Source organism: Cygnus olor, chromosome 1 (assembly GCF_009769625.2).
Source record: "Cygnus olor isolate bCygOlo1 chromosome 1, bCygOlo1.pri.v2, whole genome shotgun sequence".
NCBI classification, from domain to species: Eukaryota; Metazoa; Chordata; class Aves; order Anseriformes; family Anatidae; genus Cygnus; species Cygnus olor.
Genome location: NC_049169.1, coordinates 18762884 through 18786824, shown reverse-complemented (window position 1 = coordinate 18786824; position 23941 = coordinate 18762884).

The following is a 23941-nucleotide window of genomic DNA, read 5'->3' as shown; positions in this document are numbered from 1 at the left end:
GGACCGAATCTCAAAACAGTTTAAATGAGTATTAGGATATAATTACAGATATTTTATCCAATGTGATTAAAGAAAATTCTATGTACACGTAGTTACATAGAAATGACTGAATGATTTAGCTCAAGTAACTGAACTAGCTTAAATGACACTAGAAGAATATATTGGTAAAGGATGTCAACTCACCCATCACCATTTTACAGAGATACAGAAAAGAAATCAGATGGAATTAAATAAATAACTCCATTGGTTTTGTTAATGTGAAAAGAAATAGACAGATTTTTTGTCCGAAATGACAGGTTTTGTAACCACAATTTTGCTCTTTCTCATAAATGTGTCTAAAAGACTTATTATAAATGGAATCATACAACTTACCCTAAGTCCCTATGGAATTCGGAAAGATATCCTCTTCTTTAATATCTTCAACATAAATCTTTTAACTTTTTGATATTGTTTACATTCACAATAACTCAAAGGCACAACTATTTGGAGGTGCAGAATTATTTACAAGATAGAAGATTAAATTGAAGCTCTTTTAAGAACAGAGTTGAACTGTATGGGTCTGTTATATATGGGGGCTACCTGAAGTGGAAAAAGCAGAAGGTAAGTGATGACTATGTTAATAAGTGGTGTAAGATAATTGTATTATTATTGTTGTTATTTTTGTTCTTAATAGCAATAACAGCACATTTGCAGTCTCTTCACTCAGTTTTTATGATCGTGATTATTGTTGCTCCCGGTGTGGGTAGTTAGATCTCCTGAAGACCAAATGTTTCATCAAACATTTTTTTGTGTCACACAGCACATTCAAAGTCTGATTTCTTCAGTTCTTTCAAGATCACACTGAATTGTTTACAGTAACTTCTAATGGCAAACGGCAGTACCAACTATATATTTTGTTTAGGGCAAATGGATCTAGAGATACATGAACTTGGTTTTAAATCTGAGATGGCAAATGTAAATAGATAAGTGTACAACAATGAGCTCTTCATTTTCTTGTTCAATTAAAAAGTAATTTAGGACTTTTCTTGCTGTGAACAAAGGAAAAGAAATTTAATATCAATACTGCACCTTCATATTTAGATATTTTTTTTGTGTGTGTGATAAATTGTGGAAAACGTTTTTAGATTCTTCTGATTTATGAATAACAATCTCCAAGCATTCTACCTACAAAAGGAAAAAGAGCCAAACAACAGTAATACAGTGACCCCTTGAAAAAAAATCTTTTTTTTTTTTTCTTTTTTTTTTACACATTAGCATGAATAGCTAAGGATAAAACAGAAAGGTTTGGTGAATGGAAGATGCATATTACAGGTTCAGAAGCAGATTTGCATTTAAATGAGTAATACTGCCATCACAAGAATGAAGTAGGAGAGTTATTTGCCACAGATTTTTTTTTTTTTTTTGAATGGTCAGCAAATTAAAGTTAATAGGCCCAACTTCTGGTGATTGCTTGAGCTGTAGACTAGAGTAGCTAGAAGACACGGTGATCATGTTAGGGGTGGTATTAATGTGACTGCCCCTTAGCTAATGGACTAGATTGCCTCTATAGTCAACAGACAGATACATTTTACATTGTTCATACCTGAGGTGAGATGAGTATCAAACTGAATCCATATGGATCAGAATATGCCTATACAGAGTCTTCATGACTTCATGATCTGTTTCAGTTGGTAGTACTAGAGATATCCATGTAATTGAAATCACATTTTTATTAGTTGAAAAAATTGAAAATATGGGATAGAAAAATAATTTAAGTATAATCTTTTTGATAAATTATAACTTATTTTGCCTTAAAGGCTATAAGTGATGAAGCACTGATCATTTGAAGTTCTGAACTTCTTTTTAAGTAACTAATTACAGTGTTCCTTAAAAAAGGAACTCAATAAAGATTTGAATGTTGCCTCAGAACTGTATATCAGTCTAACCTTAATTATGTTACTTGATGATCCTTGTGGGTCTCTTCCAATGCAGGATATTCTGTGATTTTGTTTCATGCGCTTAGCTCTGGGTATGTGAGACTCAAAATATTTGGATACCTTGACTGTTAGAAGAACTTTAACATAGCTTCTGCCTTCTTTTGTCTGTGGGAACCAAACCATACAGTAAGTATTCCCTCAGTAGTTTACAGTAAAATTCATAAAAGAAACCCTGCCTGGCATAATTTTAAAAGTTAGTTTGGAAACCTGCTGTTAGAAGGCCCTAAGCAAGCCAAAGCACTGATGGGGACCTGCCTATGACCTTCTTTAGAGCAAGCTCCATCTAAAGGACAAAATAGAAAAGACAGCAATTATAAGATCATAGTCTTTTTTTTTTTTTCCTTTTCTACTAATATATTTTGTTTAAAACATATATTCTGCTCTACATTTAAAAGCCTGGATATTCTTTAAGAATGTGAAGAAAGGCAGTTATACCCACATATAAGTCTTCCCTTTGGCACCAGGCAGTGTTTAGAGAAAATAGGAACAAGAAACATACCTTTATCTTAATTAAATAACAATTAAGAGAGTTCCTCCAGATACCCAGGCAATGTTCTGCAAAACTGTGACTCAATGGTATGTTGACAGTCATTGCAGTGGCTGTTAGTCCTCTTTACTAAAATTCCCAGCTGCAAATGTGCTGAAGAAATGTTTGACTAAGACAGGGTCTGATTATAAAAATGTACTTTTCTTTTGGTAGGCCTAGGATTATTAGTGCAAAGACACAGTTAAATGGACTTGATGGTATATTTAGGAATGATGCTGGCAATGTTACAATTTTGAAAGTATTTGGAGCCAAAGGTAAATTCTTGAATACTGTTGCTGATTACATTAAAAAAAAAAAAAAAAAGTTTTTGGTGAAAACAAAACACATTTATGACTAGAGACTGCTTTTGCACAGACTGTTAGCTTTTAGCATACTTACAGTAGGTCAGAATCTGACCATCTTCTGGATGCAGAGATTATGTGGTGAAAAAGAACAGAAAAGCAAACATTTCTCCCTATGAAATCCAGACAGAGCTGAAGTGTAGGCAAAGCAATGACTAGAACCTTCCCTCCTTGCTGTGCTACATTTACCTTTATAGACGTTAAAGTGTTCAGTGTTTTCTGTATGTAAGAATTAAACTAAGTTTGCTGCTTCATGAGTCGCACCACTTTTGATTAATTACATGGAAATACATTTTTGTAAATGTTATATAGGCACTTACAGACCACTCCATCATATTCTGCCATAGGAGGCTTCAAATACGTACAAAACTTGTTATATCTCAGCCTCTTTTTATATAAACCTGATCTGTGCAGACATTAACAATGTTTGTAGAAGTCCTAAGTATGATAAGATTTTTTTGCACTTTTTACCATAGGGGTATAAAATGTGAACATTTTACATTATTCTCAGGGCAACAGTCCTGGCAGTGCTGATGAAGCAAGTGGAAAAAAGAAAACAAAACAGATTTGGTCCTTTCAGTCTACAATAGCAAGCAAGGGTGTTCATTCTATTTCATCTCTACTATTAGGTTATATCGTAAGGCAAAAGGAGTATAGCAATTGTGAAATGGATTTTTCAGTTTTGTTCTGTTTAAAGGCTTCCATATCCTTGAGGACAAAGATACCCTCTTTGTTTGGTTGGCTTTTTTTTTTTTTCTTTTCCCTTGTCATTCTAGTTATACTACTACTTTCTGAGACCAAACATTAATTGCACCATTTTTCTTTTCCCAAGTATTTACCTATATATTTAATTTTCTCTTTACTTCTTGTTCATCATCACAGACCAAAGTTTCATTCATTTACTGACTATTATCTCTGGCTACTCTTTCAGTGACACCGTTCCTTGGTTTTGCTCAAGTTTGTGCTGTATACAAATGTCAAATTGAAAAGCTCAGTTTCTTGCAGGCAGATAGTCTACACATCAGAGACATCAAGGCCCTGGAGTGTGTCCAAAGGAGGGCTACAAAGCTGGTGAAGGGCCTGGAACACAAGTCTTATGAGGAGCAGCTGAGGGAACTGGGCTTGTTTGATCTGGAGAAGAGAAGGCTCAGGGGAGACCTTATTGCTCTCTACAACCACCTGAAAGGAAGCTGTGAGGAGCTGGGGTCAGCCTCTTCTTGCAGGTAACTAGCGATAGGACTAGAGGGAATGGTCTCAAGTTGCTCCAGGGGAGGTTTAGGTTGGAAATTAGGAGACATTTCTTCTCAGAAACAGTAGCTAGACACTGGAACAGCTTGTCCAGGGAGGTCGTGGTGTCACCATTACTGGGGGTGTTTAAGGAAAGGTTGGATGTGGTGCTTATGGACATGGTTTAGTGGGTGATGTTGGTAGCAGGGGGATGGTCGGACCAGATGACCTTGGAGGTCTTTTCCAACCTTAATGATTCTATGATTCTATGATTCATCTTCTGCCAAAAACATTACCATTATTCTCATGAATAATTCTATTGAGCCAGTGACATTAATGTCATCCTCTGCCTTTACAAAGTACGTAACTCTCCTGCTGCTTCCATCCATTGGAAGACATTCCCTTCCCTTCCCTTCCCTTCCCTTCCCTTCCCTTCCCTTCCCTTCCCTTCCCTTCCCTTCCCTTCCCTTCCCTTCCCTTCCCTTCCCTTCCCTTCCCTTCCCTTCCCTTCCCTTCCCTTCCCTTCCCTTCCCTTCCCTTCCCTTCCCTTCCCTTCCCTTCCCTTCCCTTCCCTTCCCTTCCCTTCCCTTCCCTTCCCTGGCCTTCCCTTCCCTGGCCTTCCCTTCCCTGGCCTTCCCTTCCCTGGCCTTCCCTGGCCTTCCCTGGCCTTCCCTTCCCTGGCCTTCCCTTCCCTGGCCTTCCCTTCCCTGGCCTTCCCTTCCCTTCCCTTCCCTTCCCTTCCCTTCCCTTCCCTTCCCTTCCCTTCCCTTCCCTTCCCTTCCCTTCCCTTCCCTTCCCTTCCCTTCCCTTCCCTTCCCTTCCCTTCCCTTCCCTTCCCTTCCCTTCCCTTCCCTTCCCTTCCCTTCCCTTCCCTTCCCTTCCCTTCCCTTCCCTTCCCTTCCCCTTTTCAAATCGTTGTAGTTCATTACATGTATTTATTATGCTTTCTTAACCATTGCATCAAACTCATTGTGTCCTTCTCTCTCAGGTAAAATTTCTTATTTCAGACTGTTAGTCTACTGTATGAAAAAGACGTGCAGACTTATTATATTTCAAATTAAAAACAAACAACAACAACAACAAAACAGTAATACATCAAAAGACTGTTACAGTAAACTAACAAAGAAACAGATGGGGGGGGGGGAAGGGGGGGAGGGGGAAGAGTATTTTCATTTCCTCAAATCTTCAGTAGATATCCAGAACTAGTAATTTTGAGAATGACCATGATCCACACACATGATAATTACAGAAAAAGACCTTTACAGTAAGTACAAATTTGTAAGTCAATCAAGACGTAACGCTTTCATTGCATCTTAGGTCCAATAATAAGCATATTTTTGTTGTACTCAAAGGAGTGTATTGTCATTGTGCAAATCATTGTGTCCTCTATTGCTCACATCACAGAAAAGGGTGGGGGAACCCATTTTTGTTGTTTCTTTAGTTTTGTTATCCCTGAAATATGCAACACTTTTGCAAATATTTTTCCTTGTGGAAGAAAGAGAGAATAGAAGATTAAAAAAAAAAAAAAAAAAAAAAGCAGCCAAGCAATAGAAGAGTTGGGCAATTACTGTAACTACTGTAGCATGTTATCCTATTACTACTAAGTACAAAAGTTTCTGAGCTTTCGCTTCCAAAATGTCATGTCAGACAAGACTTGGATTACAGATGGAATTTTTTAATCTTCAGAGTAGAGAAGTCCAACATTTTTATAATAGGATGTGAGCAGTGATACTCTATTGTCAGTGACAATGCTACAACTTTTCAGTTAACTTTGGTGCTAGCTGCATTTTGTATCTGGCATTTGGAGTAGTGAGTCATTTAAACTTCAACTTCAGGAAATATTTATTAACAATGTGCTTCTATAAGATCATATAAGCAGTGCTTATATTCCATTTATATATAAAGCCAACTGTAACCTATATGCCTTCCGTATTCACTGTTTTGCAAGAACTACACTAAACAATGCCAAATATGACCAGAACTAGAGATAAAAACCCTCAAGGGCATCCCCAGCACTGCAGGGTGTAAGAGTGGTTCTTTATTTCCTCTGAATCATCCACAGTGTGAGCCAGAGAGTTTCATCACTGGAAAGCAAGCATTTCACAGACTGTTGAAGATAACACAAGTCCAAGATGTTGACAACCAGATATCAGCACATCAATGCAAAAAATAAAACAAAAACAAGCAAACAAACAAAAAACACATTAGCCCTAACATATTGGCTAAATTTGAAATTACATGTTTACATTCCCTGTACTTACATGTGCTGCTCTGTAAAAATTAAACACTGTGGGGCAAATTTTGTCATCAGTTATTGAAGAATAAGCAGCAATAAAAATGTATTTTGGCAACTAGAACCATCAAACAACTTGAGGAGAATAAAGCTTATTATTTCTTCCTCTTCCCTTTTAGTGTTTTCCAAGATGAGAAACATGGTAGCTTACAGATTTATCTTCTGACTGACCAAATTAGTTATAGAGGGAAAAAAAAAAAAAAAAGAAAAAAAAAAAAGAAAAAAAAAAAGGTAACACAGAGATTGTGAGGTTTATTGCTGACTTGAAAGTTTAAATTTTATTAGGACCAATTATTACCTATTTGAGTTTGATAATATTTTTTTAGATTGAAGTGGCTCATGTATAAAAAAAAATATATATATATAAAAATAAAAAGGCACATAATAAAAGAGACACCGTCAGTTTCCTCCCTTCTGTTTTCTCTTTATTCTCTTTACCTCCTCTTTCCTTTCTTAAAATTTCTTCTAATTCTTAAAAAAAAAAAAAAAGAGAGAGAGATATTTAAGTACAGTCTAAAATCTTCATCATTTGATCATGTTATTCAGGAAAGAGAGCATTTCAAATCAAATGGATCACTGCAAAGAATGAAGACACCCCAAAGCAAGAAGAACATGAATAGGAATCACTGTAATATGGTACCCAAAGGCCACCCAAAGTTTCTGTTGAACAAATTGGCTGCTTTTATAATACACTAATCTAACTTTCCAGGTGTAATAAAGATTTAGTTTGTTATTCTTTGCATTCTAGTCATCCAGGCTGATGTGCCAGCATCGTTAATTTTATTAAAGATTTTTTGTGCTGTATTGTGAAGCGTCTTGTGGGTCTTTTGAAAGAATTGGTTTTTAATGACTAAAAACCACTTTAATATTTCTCTTTGACTTTTCTTGGCTAATGTTTTATTAAGATGCACCTCAGATTCAATATAAGGTTTTCACAATAAATAACTTTCTCTTTTCACCAGGTGAATTGTATAAAAAGGTAGCAAACTGATAGGAACTAGCTGTATCCTTTTGGAAATAGTTAGGGATATATATCTTCTTAGTACCCTCTGATTTGTACAGAATGATTGATCTGGATTCCACTTGATAACTTGTTTGATAAGCAAACAGTTCATCTCCTTATTTTTATGGGTGTTTTCTTGTCCACAACGTATGCATGTCTAATTTGCCTAAGTGTGACATATGGCTCTGCAGAATGCTCATTTTGTCAGGAAGCTTATGTGGTGTAGGAAGATTTGGAAATTTTGCTCTACTCTTTCTTCTGCTGTGTCATTGAGTGATTGTGTGTTGTATAATTTGACAACCTCCTCTATCAGCTCATCAGCATACCCTGCAACATGCATAATAATTACAGCTTAATTTCAGGAAATACATGAGAAAGGGTCAGAAATGTGTCAATCTGTCTAACTTCTTCTTCCATCACATCTGTTTTACTTAGTAGTTGGACATAGTGGGACTGCCTTATAAAATAATAATGCATTTTTAAAACCAGGGTAATCATTTATGCTGTCACACTTCTCATTCAATGTTTTTTAATAAATTGTCTTTTTGAGGTTTTCCTTATAGAATATGATGTTTTAATAATATTATATGAAAATCCATATGACCAGATTACCATATACAGCTAATGTTCTTCCACCAGGATTTGAACTATTTCAAAAATACAGAATGAAAAAATGAAATTTCTATGTAAAGTTTAGCATCATGTAATGGGCCACAGTTAATAAACATTATTTTCATAAACAATTTGAAGGCTTTTCAAGTTTTCTATAGACACTGGCTATAGACACCACACAACCAAATCTAAGTGAATACAAACCACATTGAGTTTATTTGTCTCCTGGAGTATATAACAATTGAGTTCATATAATGTACCTAATAAGTTTATCAACTTATTTATAAATATGAATTTGACATAAGCTATCCCTGATAAGGGTTTTGTGCATAAATAAATTGAATTACTGTTATTTGATAACTGGTCATTAAATTTACATAATATTTTCCATGTTTTCCAGAAGACTTTTTTGACATTATACTACATTCATCTCTTTAAATATACAATAACTAGACATGTAGGTACATCATATGCACATATGTATATGTATAATTTATATTAGAATTTTCACATTATCTTCACCATTGGTGCAAAACTTACTTGTGACTCAGTTGCCCAATAAACATTAAGAAATGCTGAAGAATATATGCATGTGCTGGTTTTCTGTATTTCTCCTGAAAGTTTTAAATTAAATTACAATTTCTTTTAAGCATAAGAGTAAAGATTTGCAGAAGCAGGAACGGCAAGTTGTAATTCATTGTCTGTAACTCATCAGTCATAGTATGGTTTGGATTCCTTCCTTTCAGTGTGTTGACCACACCACACAGAGACAAATTTGATGAGGGTGCAACTCAGTCCCAGTGTCCATGTCACCAACGAAGATGTTAAATGGCACTGGTCCTGTGGGGGCCTAGAGAGAGCTGTCCTTGATGACCTACTTGGAAGCTGCCAATGTTCAAAGTACCCTCAGGCTAAATTAAGGTGACATAACAACAAACGATTGATTTAAAAGTTTTATTGACGGCAGAAGATATTCTGGAAGAAAATGATCAAACCTTGTTGTTTATAACAGGAGTTTTTTAAACCCTGTTGTTTTACCAAGGGCTGAATGGCCCATTACATATGATGAAGAAAGAGAGGGAGTAAGTTAGAAATGTAAAAGTAGAGGAAAGGTCTGGATCACCACCTTGCATTCAAGCAATGTTTCTGGTCCAGTTCCTGTTGCATTTGCGATGGTAGTGGGTGGCCCCTCTGAGTTGTGCTGTTTATGAGTCAGCCCCTACATCCAGCTCTTGCTTTGTATGCTAACTATTCCAAGCCTGTGTCCCAAGACCTTCTTGAGAGATGGTTAGCAGGGGGGTTGTTGATGCCTTTCCTCCCTCAACTACCAGAACCATTGGAGCCAAGAAATCTCAGATGGTTACCCAAGATAAGGAAATAGGCCCCAGAAAAGCGATATCCCATCTCTGCAGGATATTCTTTTGTGACCATATCTTATCTCATTAGTGTGATAACAACTTTTCTCTGCAGAGTGTTTGAGACATTGTTCTTTTCTGGCTCTCCAGTTTCTTACAGGTCCCAGTACCAACCCCTGATGAACACCAGTTGTCACTGACCTTGACATGGAGCTGTTGTTTGCAACTCTTTGGCCATGAACATCCAGCCAGTTTCTTACCCACTGAGTGGTCCATCCATCAAATCCATGTCTCTTCAATTTAAAGACAAGGATGTCATGTGGGACAGTAGCAAATACTTTGCACAAGTTCAGGTAGATGATGCCAGATGCTCTTCCCATATGCAGCAGTGCTGCAACCCCATGGTAGAAGGCCACCAAATTTGTCAGGAACAATCTGCCCTTAGTGAAGCCATTTTGGCTATCACCAATCAACTCCTTATTTTCCAGGTGCCTTAGTTTCCAGGAGGATCTGTTCCGTGATCTTGACAGGCACAGAGGTGAGACTGACTGTCCTGTAGTTCCCCAGGTCTTCCTTTTTTCCCTTTTTAAAAATGGCAGTTATGTTTCCCTTCTTCCAGTCAGTGGGAACTTCACTGAACTGCCATGACTTCTCAAGTATGGTGGACCGTGGCTTAACAACTACATCCACCAATTCACCTCTGTAAACTAGTACCCGCAAATACTCCTCGAAATTTTCAGAACCCATAGACTGTAGAGAGAGGAACTTCTAAGCATATTTTAATTTAGCACCCTTTAAAACAAAAGTGCATTAAAGAGAAATCATCCTTCTCACAGTAAAGCTGCAGAAAGAAAAGCTGACTTTGCAATAGACCTGTCACAACTAAGAGATGATCTGCTTTCCATCCGATAAGAAAGCTTACATCAAGGACACGGTCTAACTTGGCATTTTTGTCAAAGGTTCCAGAGAAAAAATGACTTTTAAAGAAAAGCGAGCTTCTTTTTCAGATTTTGACTTACACTGAACAACAAAAATATTAAATATTACACTGAGAAAGGTGATAAAAAACTGTCCCCAGTAGGTTTGGTTTTGTATGAGTTATATAGAAAAACAACCATTGATGTATTTTTCTTTTTTTCTTTTGTTTGTTTGTTTTTAATTTCCAGCAAAGTTTTCTTGAAATCATTTTTCTTGGCTGCCTTTTTTTCATCATCTGAGCTGTAGAGAATACTAAGATTCTTAGTCAAAAATGATCTAAGTCAAAAATCCATTATGCCCAGAAAATCAGACTGCTTTGTTTCTTTCCATCAGGATTTGTGTCATTTGACCAATCATACAATGAACACCGATCTCCTTATAGAACAGACGGTTGTTATAACAATTGGAAAAAAGTATTTAACAGTATTTTATTTTTACTTGAAATCAGTAAAGTATGTTAATTTTGTCTCATCAGATCTGATGTTTCATTATAGTTAAACCTTATTGAATTCCTTCTTGAATTATAGGATGAGAGCATATGAAATTTTTGTTCTCTTAAGAGAACAAGGATTTTTGGAATCAGTAATATTAATGCTGCAGATTGGGTTAACGACAGTAATCGTACTGTATTTTGATTCATTGATAAGATTTTAATAAGCCTAAAAATAAATTCTTAGCTCATTTACATGGTGTATTTGCTATGTCCTGTAAAAGGATTTTTGGTGTAATAAATGAAACTGTCATCTTTCCTAGGTATATAAAGTCTGCAGATTGGGAATGTCATTCATAAACAAACTTTAAAGTCGAGGGTAATATATATGAACAACTGTCTCTATGTTCTCCATTTTTATTTAATGTTCCATAGCACAAAAAAATTGAGTAGTTAATTTGCAACTTTAGAGTCTTTAAAGCATATTTGTGCTGATCCAACCTAACTTAAACCATCCACAATTATCTGTAAGACCTCATTATCATGATCACGGGGGCTATGGATCAAATCCTTCTTACATCTCTGCAAACTTGCATTAATTTTGAGATTAACTGTGGAAATGGATACTAATATATTCATCGTTATGTTAAAAATGTAAAAAATGCTTAAGGGCAAGAATTAAGGGAAAACTGGTAGTCAGGAATTAGTCAGCTTTGTTGAAGCTTGTTCAAGCTTTGATGTATATCTCAAAAGATTCTGTCTTACTGTGTATTAGAGTTAATCAGAAAATTAATATGCTGGTTAGTCCTCAGGCTCCAGAACAGGAATAACTAAGCATGTCTTGCTTTCTCTAGCCACTGTTTTTTCAGGGGCTTTTATAGCACTTTCCTGTTCTGCTCTTGAGTGAGACCAGTATTCTTAAAACTTTGCTTCTGCAAAGCATTAAATACTATTGCCAACTTGGTCAATGTTGAAATCATAAAGAAATCAGGACTTACACTCTCACAGCTCCCTCAGATTAAAAGTAATCTTCTTGATTTAAACCAGTTTGCAACTTTCTTCCTACTTCATCAGAAAGGATTTTGAGAAAGCCCCCACAAAATTCAGCAAGAACTCACTCAATCCAACTGTAGCTGAAAGGGGAAATTCATTCTGGTTGGACTGTCAGAACTTTATGGACTACAAGACATACTCTTTCGTTGTTTGCACGCAACTGCTCATCAAATATTTGAAAGCACTTACAGACTCCATGACATCCTTCCTTTGTGATGAAGTTAAAACCAAACATCGATCTAATTTGATAAAGAAATCTGAGCGATTTTTTTTTTCACTATACATTTAATGGGTTAGTACCTGATAAGTATGTCAGATATGTGATAACGCTCTCTTTCCTTGTATAGTGCTATGATTAAGTAGTGTTATTATGAAGTGATATACTTTCAGCGCTTTTATTAAGCTTTTCAAAAACAGTCCTTGAATACATAAAGTGATTTTGCAAGAATGAAATCCTGTCTTGTTCAAGAGTCTGCATGTCCCAAAGCTTTTTTTTTTTTTTCCCTCTTACCATACACACTAAAACAGACAAGAATATCCATCTTTTGTGCTCACTATTTTACATGATTTTACATGAGTCTGCACATCAAGAAATTACAGTATAAGACAAGACTACAAAAACCCAGGTATATTTTACAGAAGAACCTGAATATGTCAATAGGCATGTAAGAGGTTTTCAAAAGCACCTAAGCAGATAGGATACATAACTCCCATTGACTTTAGGATAGCCATGTGTCTTTGGGAGCTGTGAAATTGAAAATATGACAAGACAGAAAATACGACTCCACCACAAGGGGAGTGACATCTCTAATATAATATCAGAAAGCAGATTTGTTTTCCTGGTGTGGAGTAAAAGTTGGCTGGGAAGAAGTGAAAGAGCTGTGGAAAGATAGAAAATTGTGGAAAAATAATTAATGAAATCTGTGGAGTGTAAGGGGCTAATCAAACTTCTTAATATTTGAAATATACTAGGAGGAATATCATGGCCACTGCATAAAGCCAGGATACAGCTCCCCGATAATCTCTTTCATCCATTATGATTTACTTCATAAAAGTGTATAAACAATGCCAATAGAGAAAATTAAACAAGCAGGAAGAAAAGCTTATGACAGGTAACACAAGATGAAAATTTAATTTCACTGTTAAGGAGCCAGCTCAAAACTACAGATAAAATTCTGCCACAAAAGAGAGAGCTTGGTAGAGGTCTGCATGTGCTATTTTGTGGTCTATCAATTCTACATGCTGTAGAAATACAAGAGTAATATCTGAATAAAACAAGTCTATTGATTTTTTGATCTTATTTTCAGTGAAATTCACAAATGTATGCTCTAAGATCCTAGAAAGTGTACTGACGATCAAAGATTTTTCTTTTGCTTAAAGATTTCTTCAATGCTTTGAAACAAAAAGGATTTCTCACCTTCAACATCTGACTTCCACCAATTTCAATGAGCAAAAGGTCAGATATCAGCATTTTTCTCACTGTGGATTTTTTTGTCTGTAAAACCACCCACTACATTTGATATGGCCAGCAGGATCTTGACATTGCAACATCATTTTTAAAAACAAATTAAAACGCAACCCAAATCTTCAATGTTTAAAGGTTTAAAATAAGAGATCCCTAAGATGGCTACCTAACATCCCCCAGAGACTACCAGCTCCTACTCTTTACCAGTGGTAGCAATTTCTTATGCCTCCTCTGAGTATGGAGGTCCTTTCTAATATGAGGTTCGTACTAATAATAGGTTTCTTTGTGTCTTCTAACTGAAGAAAATTATATATATATATATTTAAATCTGTTTTAATGCTATTCAAAATCTTTCCCTATTACAATAGAATAGTTTTATTTATTTATTTATTCATAAATAAGCAAACAAAACTTATATGAAGAGAGCAAATCATACATGGTAGAACACTCAATCCAGGAGAGACATGAAATACGCCCTGTATGCTAGCTCCAGAGTCAACAAATTATATCTTCATTTTGACAAAGAAATCTGTTATTCTTGCAAAATAAAATAAAAAAATCCTAGGACAGAAACAAACTAGAAATGGGATAAATGCAAGGTGTTGTCTGATAAAGAAAGTGTTCCACCTGGCTTTGAAAGGACAGCCTCTTTTCACTACAGTATGTCTCATTTCTAAGAAAGCTTCAAAGGTATAGCTTTTAAATAACATGAGGAAGACAGAGGTTCATTCCCCCTCCCCCTTCTCCTGTAAATATGTTCATATCTGCATCACTGAAGGACCTCATCATGACCAAGCGTTCCCTAACCCCATAGCTACTGATATTCTGTGAGTATCTAGGGATATCTGGGAGGATGGAGGTACTCATGATCCTCTTACTTAAAGCTCTTTCATGACATAGTGTTTCCTGGAACACAAGCACAACCCAGATGTGCTGTATTTTAGGAAAATATCCTACCTTTAGAGTGAAGAATCATTTCACTTTCACCTCCCCCTTGATTTTTTTTAAATAACACAATAAGTTTGTGAATTTTGTAAGTAAATCCATAGGATTTTGGTTACAGTCTCTCATTTAGAAAACAGGATCCTTGATTTATGCTGTCACTATTTCCATTAAATAATATCTGGCTGTGGTGTTTCTATACTGTGTCAAGGTTTGGATACAGATCCCTAAAGAGAAGGAAAGACTCATAGAACTATATTGGAAATGCTGCCATAGCTCCAGCTTTTCTTTGACATACTTTTTTATTTTATTTTATTTATTTATTTATTTTCACCACCTAGAAACAGTCCAGAGAGAAACAGGAATTTTGTCATTCATTTGGATTTCATTAGATGTTATTGAGCTACCAAAGTCTGTAAATTATATACAAATGGCCATGACACCCACACAGGTCATCTGTACAGCTCAAGTGCAATAAGAGTGATTGTTGTGGTTTAGCCCGGCTGGCAGCTAACCACCACACAGCCGTTCGCTCACCCTCCCCCCTCCCTCTCTGGGATGGGGGAGAGAAACAGGAAAATGAAGCCTGTGAGTTGAGATAAAGACAGTTTATTAAGACAGGAAAATAATAATAACAACAATAATAATAATAATAGTATTAATAATAATAACGTGTACGAAATAAGTGATGCACAATGCAATTGCTCACCACCCGTTGACTGATGCCCAGCCTATCCCCGAGCAGCCGGCCCCCCCACCCCGGCTAGCCACCCCTATATATTGTTCAGCATGACGTCAGATGGTATGGAATACCCCTTTGGCCAGTTTGGGTCAGCTGTCCTGGGTCTGCCCCCTCCCAGCTCCTGTTGCACCCCTAGCCTGCTCGCTGGCAGGACAGAGCGAGAAGCTGAAAAGTCCTTGGCTTGGTGTAAGCACTGCTCTGCAACAATTAAAACATCAGCATGTTATCAGCACTCTTCTCATCCTAATCCAAAACATAGCACCCTACCAGCTACTAGGAGGAAAATTAACTCTGTCCTAGCTGAAACCAGGACAGTGATGATGTATCATGTGCTGTGGACTTTTTGAAGCAGCAGCTCTGAATTTAGTGTATATGAGCAAAATAACGAAAATACAGTTACTGCAACACTTTGCAATGATGAAGATAATTTCTTTCATGGAAAAAAGCCAAAGGGGCCAGCGTGTATTAAGAGGAAGCAGGACATTGTGCTGTGGATTTCATCTTGTCAAGTCTAAGGATATCCTTCCTATGATTTATATAATTCCTCTTGCTTTTGTTCTGTACTGAGCATGCCCCTGCATATTTTCAGTAGTGAGAGAATTCATTTGAGGGAAAGGGATTCCCCAAATTTTCTTATCCTGTCACTTTCTCAACCAATAAAACATGTTAACAAATTCTTAAATACCAGGATATCTGCAATCTGAGACATATTATAGATTTCTTGTCTCTCCTCTTTCCTCTATCTCACACCACAGCCAGGCAGGGCCTCAGGACTTTTTAATTGTTGCTTTGTTTACTTTATTTGTTATGTTTTTTTTGTTTGTTTGTTTGTTTTTTTTTTTTTTAATGGTCCTGATGTAGCTATAAAATTATTCTTTTCTTTGTATTTTTTTTTTCTTCTGGCTAATTACCTATCCTTAGCAGGCAGTTAGGTGACCAAACAAATGTGCTTTCATACTTAATGGTACCCCAGCTGAGAGAAATACAGATAATAGCTGTTTAACAGTGTAGAGATCAGATGCTATTTTCCAAGTAGAGATTCTGCTAGCAAAGGTAGGAATAAGAAAAAATCTATAGGTTTTTCTTTACAGTTAATTGAGAATCTTCAAGATTTTGTTTTGTTCTATTTTTTTTCTTGTTTTTGTCTCAGAAAAATCAATATAGCTGTGCAATGAAAAGTTGCTCACTGGTATATTTTTTATTTGTGCTCCCTTCCACTCATCTGTATGAAATAGGGCCACATTTTTTGTTATCCATTTCAGATCCTTCAGACTTCAGAATAGCTCTCTGATGCAATAATTAATAGTCAATTTAAATATAAATATCAGGCTATCTCCAGTTCTGGCTAGAATCATTGATTTAATTTCCTAATGACAGAAGAGTTAAGTAATAGGCCCTAAGTAGAAATGCAGGCAACCATGTGAAACCATGTGCCAAATTGATATTTCAGCAACTGTGATAACTTATTAGGATGACGGCCATGGAATGTCACAGAGCTAAATGATAAATCTTCAGTCTGTTTCTTTCATACTTTAAAATTACTTTTCTATTGCAGACTTAATTGGCATTTGTGTTGGCAGTCAGTGTTGTCTTTAGTAACACTTAAACTAAAAAAGCTCACAATGTTACTAAATTCTGTTAAAAAAATAAAACAAATAATCTTTAACAATAAGCAGGCAGATAAAGAGGCTTGGAATCCATTTAATATAGGGCTAATCCAACTCTGACACATCATTTAATCTCATTCATGCCAGGATGCAATACTTGACTAGCACATGGACCTATAGACAGGATAATTTCACAAAAGAGGAGTAAATTGGAAAAGTGGTTTTGGAATTGCAGGCCTAAAAGCACTAAATGCCAATAGGAGCAGAATAAATATATCTGAAGGCTGAAATAATCTTCTGGCTGCCATGAGGATTTGGGTGAGGAGAGGTGGAAATGTAAAGTAGTGAATCTCCTGTGAAATACTCACAGTCATACGTGTTTTCAAATGATTTAAAAGGATCAGTGAGATTTTAATAATAAAAAAGGTCAGTTATGCATATAGGTTAGGTTTCATGTTTTAAATGAAAGAAAAATTCTTGAAATAAAATATATGCAATTAATAACTGTGTAGTTAAATTATCTCCTGTTATACACAGTGGCAGTTTTACACCTGATTTCAGAAGGACCAACAAATCCTACCTCAGCTTCTTCCAAAAAATATCACTGATCCCATGCAGCCTTAACAGAAGTTAGCACTCTTCTCCCATTCTTTCACTGTCCTAAATACACACAGAACTGTAGAAATTTCAGTCAGTAACATCCAATTCACATATACTTCACCATCCTTCCTTACTCTAGATTTTGTTCTGGAAAACTGCTATGGATATTTTTCCATTCCTTAAGCCTAACCAAAAGATGCAGACTACAAATTATCTTGAGTAGCAAACAAGCTGGGAATCTTCCATGGTGTCAAAGCTCTATTCTGGCCCTGGGTTCTTAAAACAGATTATGCATTAGTTGTTTGTAATACTTATAACAAAGAGGAAAAAAAATACCTGAAGTATAGATTGTACTCCTGAACAAAACTAAGAATCAGGATTAGCACTCTGAAAAGTATTTGCCAAGCAGTGTATGAAGGCAATATACTTTGCAGAACTTTGCTGCTGTTGTTTTTCTTTTCTATACTAATATTACTAGTGATTTTCCACTGTGCCTAAGGAATCTGTTTGTGGAAAAACAGATGTCTTTGAAAGTTAACACAAGGTAGGTGTTTTAAAAATTACACTCTCAGGTACAAAAATAGGGTGGATAGACCATAAATGAGATGTGAACTTTGCCTGAAGCATTTCTGTCTCAGAGCTCATTTGCAGGTTTACAACAAGCTTTGTGTAAGGGGAGCACATATTTGTACTGCTTCAGGAAGAAACCAGGAACTTGGATTGTGAGGATGTACATCTCACTAAATTATAATTGCTAGATGTGCACTGAGGCCAAAAAAGGAGACATACACACACACACACACACACACACACACAAAGAAAGATCACAAACAAGCAAAAAAACATCACACAAACAAACAAATTGACTCAAGAAATATGAGTTTCTCTAATGCTGAATTTCCAAGAGGTCACGACATTTCAATAGGTTTTGGAAAAGTTAGCCTTGTACTATAGTAATCGGGTATTTTTAATAATAGAAGTAAAGTAATATACCAGTTATGAAGCTTAAGCTTTCTCGCACTTTTAAAAAGAGAAAATAATACAATTCAAAAATAATACAATTCAATAATACAACCCCTATGAGCTAAAAAAGACATCTCTAGAAATAATAATAATAATCATAAAAAGATGCTAATAATAATAATCATAAAAAGATGCTTAATGCATCCAAAATGGCTGAAACCATTTGCTACATTAATTCTCTCCTCAAATTATGAAATGGCTGTATAAGATTTTTCTCTGAATATTAGAAAAGATTATAAGATTCTATAAGAAAAAAAGATTATAAGATTCTATAAGAAAAGATTATAAGATTTTTCTCTGAATATTAGAAAAGTTTAAGATTTTCAAAGAAAAAAGGACTCATTCATTCATTATGAGTGAGGTAATTCTAAATAAGCATAGAATTATTCAAAATGTAATCAAAAGAACTGGAGACTTAACCTTACTAAAAGTTCAAACTTTGCCTTCAGACACATGAACTTTGAAAGAATGCTCATGGGCAGATTTTAGGCCCTGATGTACATAGTACACATTTAGCAAATATATTATTGAATCTATGATTCTTTAAAGAGATTTCAAAGTCATGTGTGTTAACCATACTGCACAGGGAAAAGGCCTTTGTGAAAGAACTCAAGAGGACTGAAAATAATTTGCTGTTGGAGGTAATGATAGTCCTGAGGATTTGTGACAGTTTAAGGCTACATGACTGAAATAATTTATTAATATATAACTCACAGTTACATTGATGAAAATATTTTTAGTGAGGAATTGGAGAGTTGCTGGTGCTCTGATATTAAAGTTATTCAATTTTCCATTACAACCTACCATTTTAAATTGCATATAACGTTGTCAGACTTCAAAAAAAAGTGGATTTAATTGTTTGATACTTTCTTTAAAATCAATTTTTTATTTTTAGAGTTCAGCAAAACTGTAATTTTTTTATTTTTTTTTTTTTTTAATTTTGGGGAGCAAGGTTAGCAACAGATGCTGTAGGTACCTTTATTTGTGTTTTTTTTTTTTTTTAAATTATTGTTATTATGATTATTATTTTTACTTTTTTCCCCACTACTGTGTAGAAAAAGTCTCCTGTGGGAAGGTGAGAAGAATATCAGATTTAGCAAGAAAGGTTCTGGGGTCTAAACAGTGCCATTCTAGAAATGCTTCCCTATTCAGCTTTACCTGAACAACTGTAAACTGCTATTTGAAAATAAAGAGAGAGAGAGAGAGACAAAGAGGACAATTCCTCTTACTTTTTGAATGAGTGTTTGAAAGTGTTTGAAGTGCTCCAACATTGATTTCTGATATGAGTGTTCAGTTTCCTCTTCAGCCTGGGAGGATGCACATCCTGAGCTCTTTACCCAAAGAGCTGCAGTATTGTGTGTAAGGAACTAGGGAGGAAGAAGAAATTAATAACTCCGTTTGAAACTCTTCCATTGTGCAGTGAAAACAATTTGGCTGACCCTCAGTTTCTGGTTTCTCTTGTGAAAAAGCCCTGTTTTTTCTCCTCTCTGACACACACACTGAAAACTTCAATGAAGCTATTAAATCATTTGTCTCTGAAATGAAAATTAAAATGGAAGTGTAATTGTAATATCATTATATTCTTTTTCTCAAAATGATCTCTCATCTGAAATTGTGTATGCACTTGTTCATCATCATCCATTCACAGCAGCTAAAGTTAGGTGAGTCAAATACTGTGCTTATGTATCTTGGATGTCACTCACTATAGTGGTGATACTCAAAGGAACTCGGTATACTTTAAGATGTATATTACCTCAAAATGTTTAGCATTAGGAGAGATTCACCTGTCTGCAGAGCTGAAAACCTTTATTCACACATAGCAATGGCATTATGACCTTTTTTTCTTAAAAAAAAAAAAAAAAAAAAAAAAAAAAGTATGTGATCAATATGTTTTAGCAATGCAGCAATGTATTCAAAGCAATGAACAATTCAGGTTCAAATAAAATAACACAGTTCTTAGAGCACAAATTCTTCTTTAAAGTATGAAGAAACCAAAGGAAAGTTCTCTGTAGAGATCTATGCATTGATTTAATGAGAGCTTTTAAGTTGTGATGGTGTTTTACCTGCTATGTGATCTTATCAAAATTAATATTCATTTTTTTTTCTTGAATAGCTTTTTTTTTTCTTGAATTGCTTTTTTTTTTTTTCTTTTTAAATCCTCATCAGTGACCAATGGGGCCATAACTAGGTATTAGAGAAGATCTTATGCTATTAGCAGATTCCTACTACCTTACTTTACTATTATCTTATATCCTGGTATTGATATATTATTTCTTTCCATAGATTCTTTATGTGACAGAATTATTACAGCCTGCTATCCTAAGTGTTTATTGATCACACAGCAAATTAAGAAGAAAAACATTAATTCTAAAATTTCGTTCTGAGAATTAATCTATTGAGACTTTTACTGATTTTATTTTAACTTGACTCTGTCAACAATTTGGTTTATCATGCAGCAACATGAAACACCATCTTTTAGTTGGTAGTATTAGAGGCCTCTGGTAGGTATATCTGGCTTCATTCATCCTGTTGGAAATTATGTATTATGTCTCCTGGCATAATCTTTTCTCGTGAATAATGAAAAGATTAAAAGAACCCTAACACATCAACTATTGTGACAGTTGTCGAAGCAAACTTTTCCATGCTATTAAAAAAAATGGAACCTGATGACAACTGACTCAACTATTGGTGGTTTTCTGTGAACCGTTACATATCATGTAACAGTTTCCTGTATAGGTGTTATACATGTTCTAAAAAGCACATTTATGAATTACTCAGTTTGTCCTTAACATCTTCATAAAACAGCATAGTAATGTGTATTGATGTATATGTATGTACTCATCTTCAGTCATTAATAATAATGATTTCACTTTATTTTTTATTTTACTTTTTTCATCACATCCTTTCATATCTAAGATTTCAAGGCCCTGGATAAACTCTAGGAATAACTAGTTAAACTTTTTTTTTTTTTTTCTATCTTTTATAGTTTATGTACAGAAAACAGCTGTAAATATTACTGGAAAGTCTTTTATTTATTTGTGCTACAATTGTTAAGAGGCTTAAATAATCTCTGCCTGCTCTACAATACAACAATTTTTCAATATTTTTTATTCTGTTTGAAGATCTGAAACAAGTGGATTAACTATAACTGAACCACTCAGTTTCTCTTTCACAGTCCTTGTAACATCATCTAACATACTGCATTCATTCTAAGTACTAGATGCAAGTCAGAACCTATGTTTATATTTGCTATTGCATATTATTTTGCCTGAAACATGTTGCCACATTTTAAAAGTATCAGGTATCATGTTGCCTGTCACTCCACTGACTTGCATGCTGAAGGGACATCTCCCCCTTCTTATGTCATTACATTACTGAGAGTAGTGGTTTAGGAGAAAAACGTACATTGTGCTTACACCATAAGCCTGATTATTATTATTTTTTTAATATTGTACAAAAAATATTTTAATGTGTACTTTTATATGTTTATTCTGAAAATATTTAATTTTTTTGAAACTTTTGAAAGGTGTCGTGACAGAAAAATGGTGCTATTACTTTAAAATAGCTCAGTCATTTCACAAGAAAAATAAAATGTCGTGAACTGCTAGTCATTTTAGTTTACAGAATCGACATTTTTCAAGTATCTTCCCAGTTCCATGTAATGATAATGCATTTTGTTGTATTCTAGCACCTGAAAGTTCCATCCCTATATCATCTGTGAAAAAAATGGAAACTCCTCCAGATAAAACTGCAGTCAGCGCTGTTGAATTATGAATTTTGCTTTCAAACACACAAGCTACTAACTTTTCCTATGTGAGTAATATTAACCAAAAACTACATAAGGATTCAAGTTTCACCCAGATTCACTAATAAAATAAAATCAATAGGAAGGAACAAAGGATGAAGACTAATGGATAAACCCTAGTGATTAAGTGATTTCAAATCACTTAATGGAAACTTATAAAGTAGTACATCTGAGAATATATGGAAAGTCATTGTCACTTTTTCCATTTGTCAGTGTAATTGGGGAGCAAATTTGTAGAATACCATTATTCATATAGACTTCTAAATCAGCAATGCAGACTAAAGAGAAAACAATTAAAGCTTCAAATTTTAGTTCAAAAATGTGGCTTCCATTGCTTAGTCATATAGAATCATACAATCATTAGGGTTGGAAAAGACCTCTAAGATCGTCTGGTCCAACCATCACCCTACTACCAATGTCACCTGCTAAACCATGTCCCTAAGCACCACGTCCAACCTTTCCTTGAACACCTCCACGGACAGTGACTCCACCACCTCCTTGGGCAACCTGTCCCAATGCCTGACTACTCTTTCTGAGAAGAAATGTCTCCTAATTCCCAACCTAAACCTCCCCTGGCGCAACTTGAGGCCATTCCCTCTAGTCCTATCGTTAGTTATCTGCAAGAAGAGGCCAACCCTCAGCTCTCCACACCTTCCTTTCAGGTAGTTGAATTCAAAAGCTTCTGTGGAGGGCTGACTCAATAGATTGCAGCGAGGGAGCTGCTCTACTACACACAAAACCCTGACCCAGAATCAGGTCTTCTATGAATAATTTAGCACTGGGTGCCCCACGAACATGTGGTATGTGACGGGGGAAAGGTGGCACCACATTCGTCTGCGCTCCGGTCCCAACCACGAGCCGCACTCCACACTGGCCGCCAGAGCGGCCGGCTATCGCAAGCCCACTGAGTCACCCCAAGACTGCAGTATAGCTATGTTTAGGGGGGATTCTGACTTAGAGGCGTTCAGTCATAATCCTACAGATGGTAGCCTCACTCCAGTGGCACCTCAGCCATGCACATACACCAAGTGTCTGACCCTGAGGTTCCTCTTGTACTGACTAGGGTTACTAGTGCAACAACATATCAGTGGGGTAAAACTAACCTGTCTCACAATGTTTATAAGAAGCTATGATATAAATCCCACAAAATAATAATAATAATAATAATAATAATAATAATAATAATAAACTTTGTTTTTTAGTTATTACTTAAGATGCAAATAAGCAATCAAAAACAAGTGATTCCTTGGTTATAGTGTATCTTGTAGGTCATTGTGCTGGAATTCTACTAAAATACATTGTTTCTTACTTTGATGGGGATTTTTAGATAATTAAAACCAAAATATAAAACTGGGGTTATGGAATATGGACATTTCTTTTGTGCCACTTCAAGATTTTGTGCAATGCCTATCTATCTAAAGTAAAATATATAAATAAGGGATTGAATTCTGACTCTTCTTCCTCCCATGAATGTTTCCTTCCTTTTGGCCAAAAAAAAATGCTGATACTTTTTCTCAGTTTTGGTTCAAGGAACTTGCCTTCTTCCAGCCGAGTGGCACACATTTGAAAAAGGGTGCCTTTTAATCCCTTCCTGTTCTCCTAATTTCCATCCTCGTTTACACCTTGATGAGTGTACCACACTTTTGGGAAGCAGCAGACTTGGGTTCAAGTCCTGGCAGACTGAAGTGAGAACAAAATCAAGTCTTCCACTTCCTGCAAAAGCGCTTTAACTACTATATTATTATGAAAATAAGTTGATGACAGTAGTGGCATTTGAAAAGAAAGCAACAGCTACTGTAGTATTGTGTGAAATGTCTGACCTTGATACCATGTGTTAAGGATTCTCTGAAAAATAAAATGAGGTCAAAACCTTGAACAGAAAAGTGCTAGTTTCTCAAATCATCAGGCACAGATGTGTATGACAACACATACCTCAGCAGTC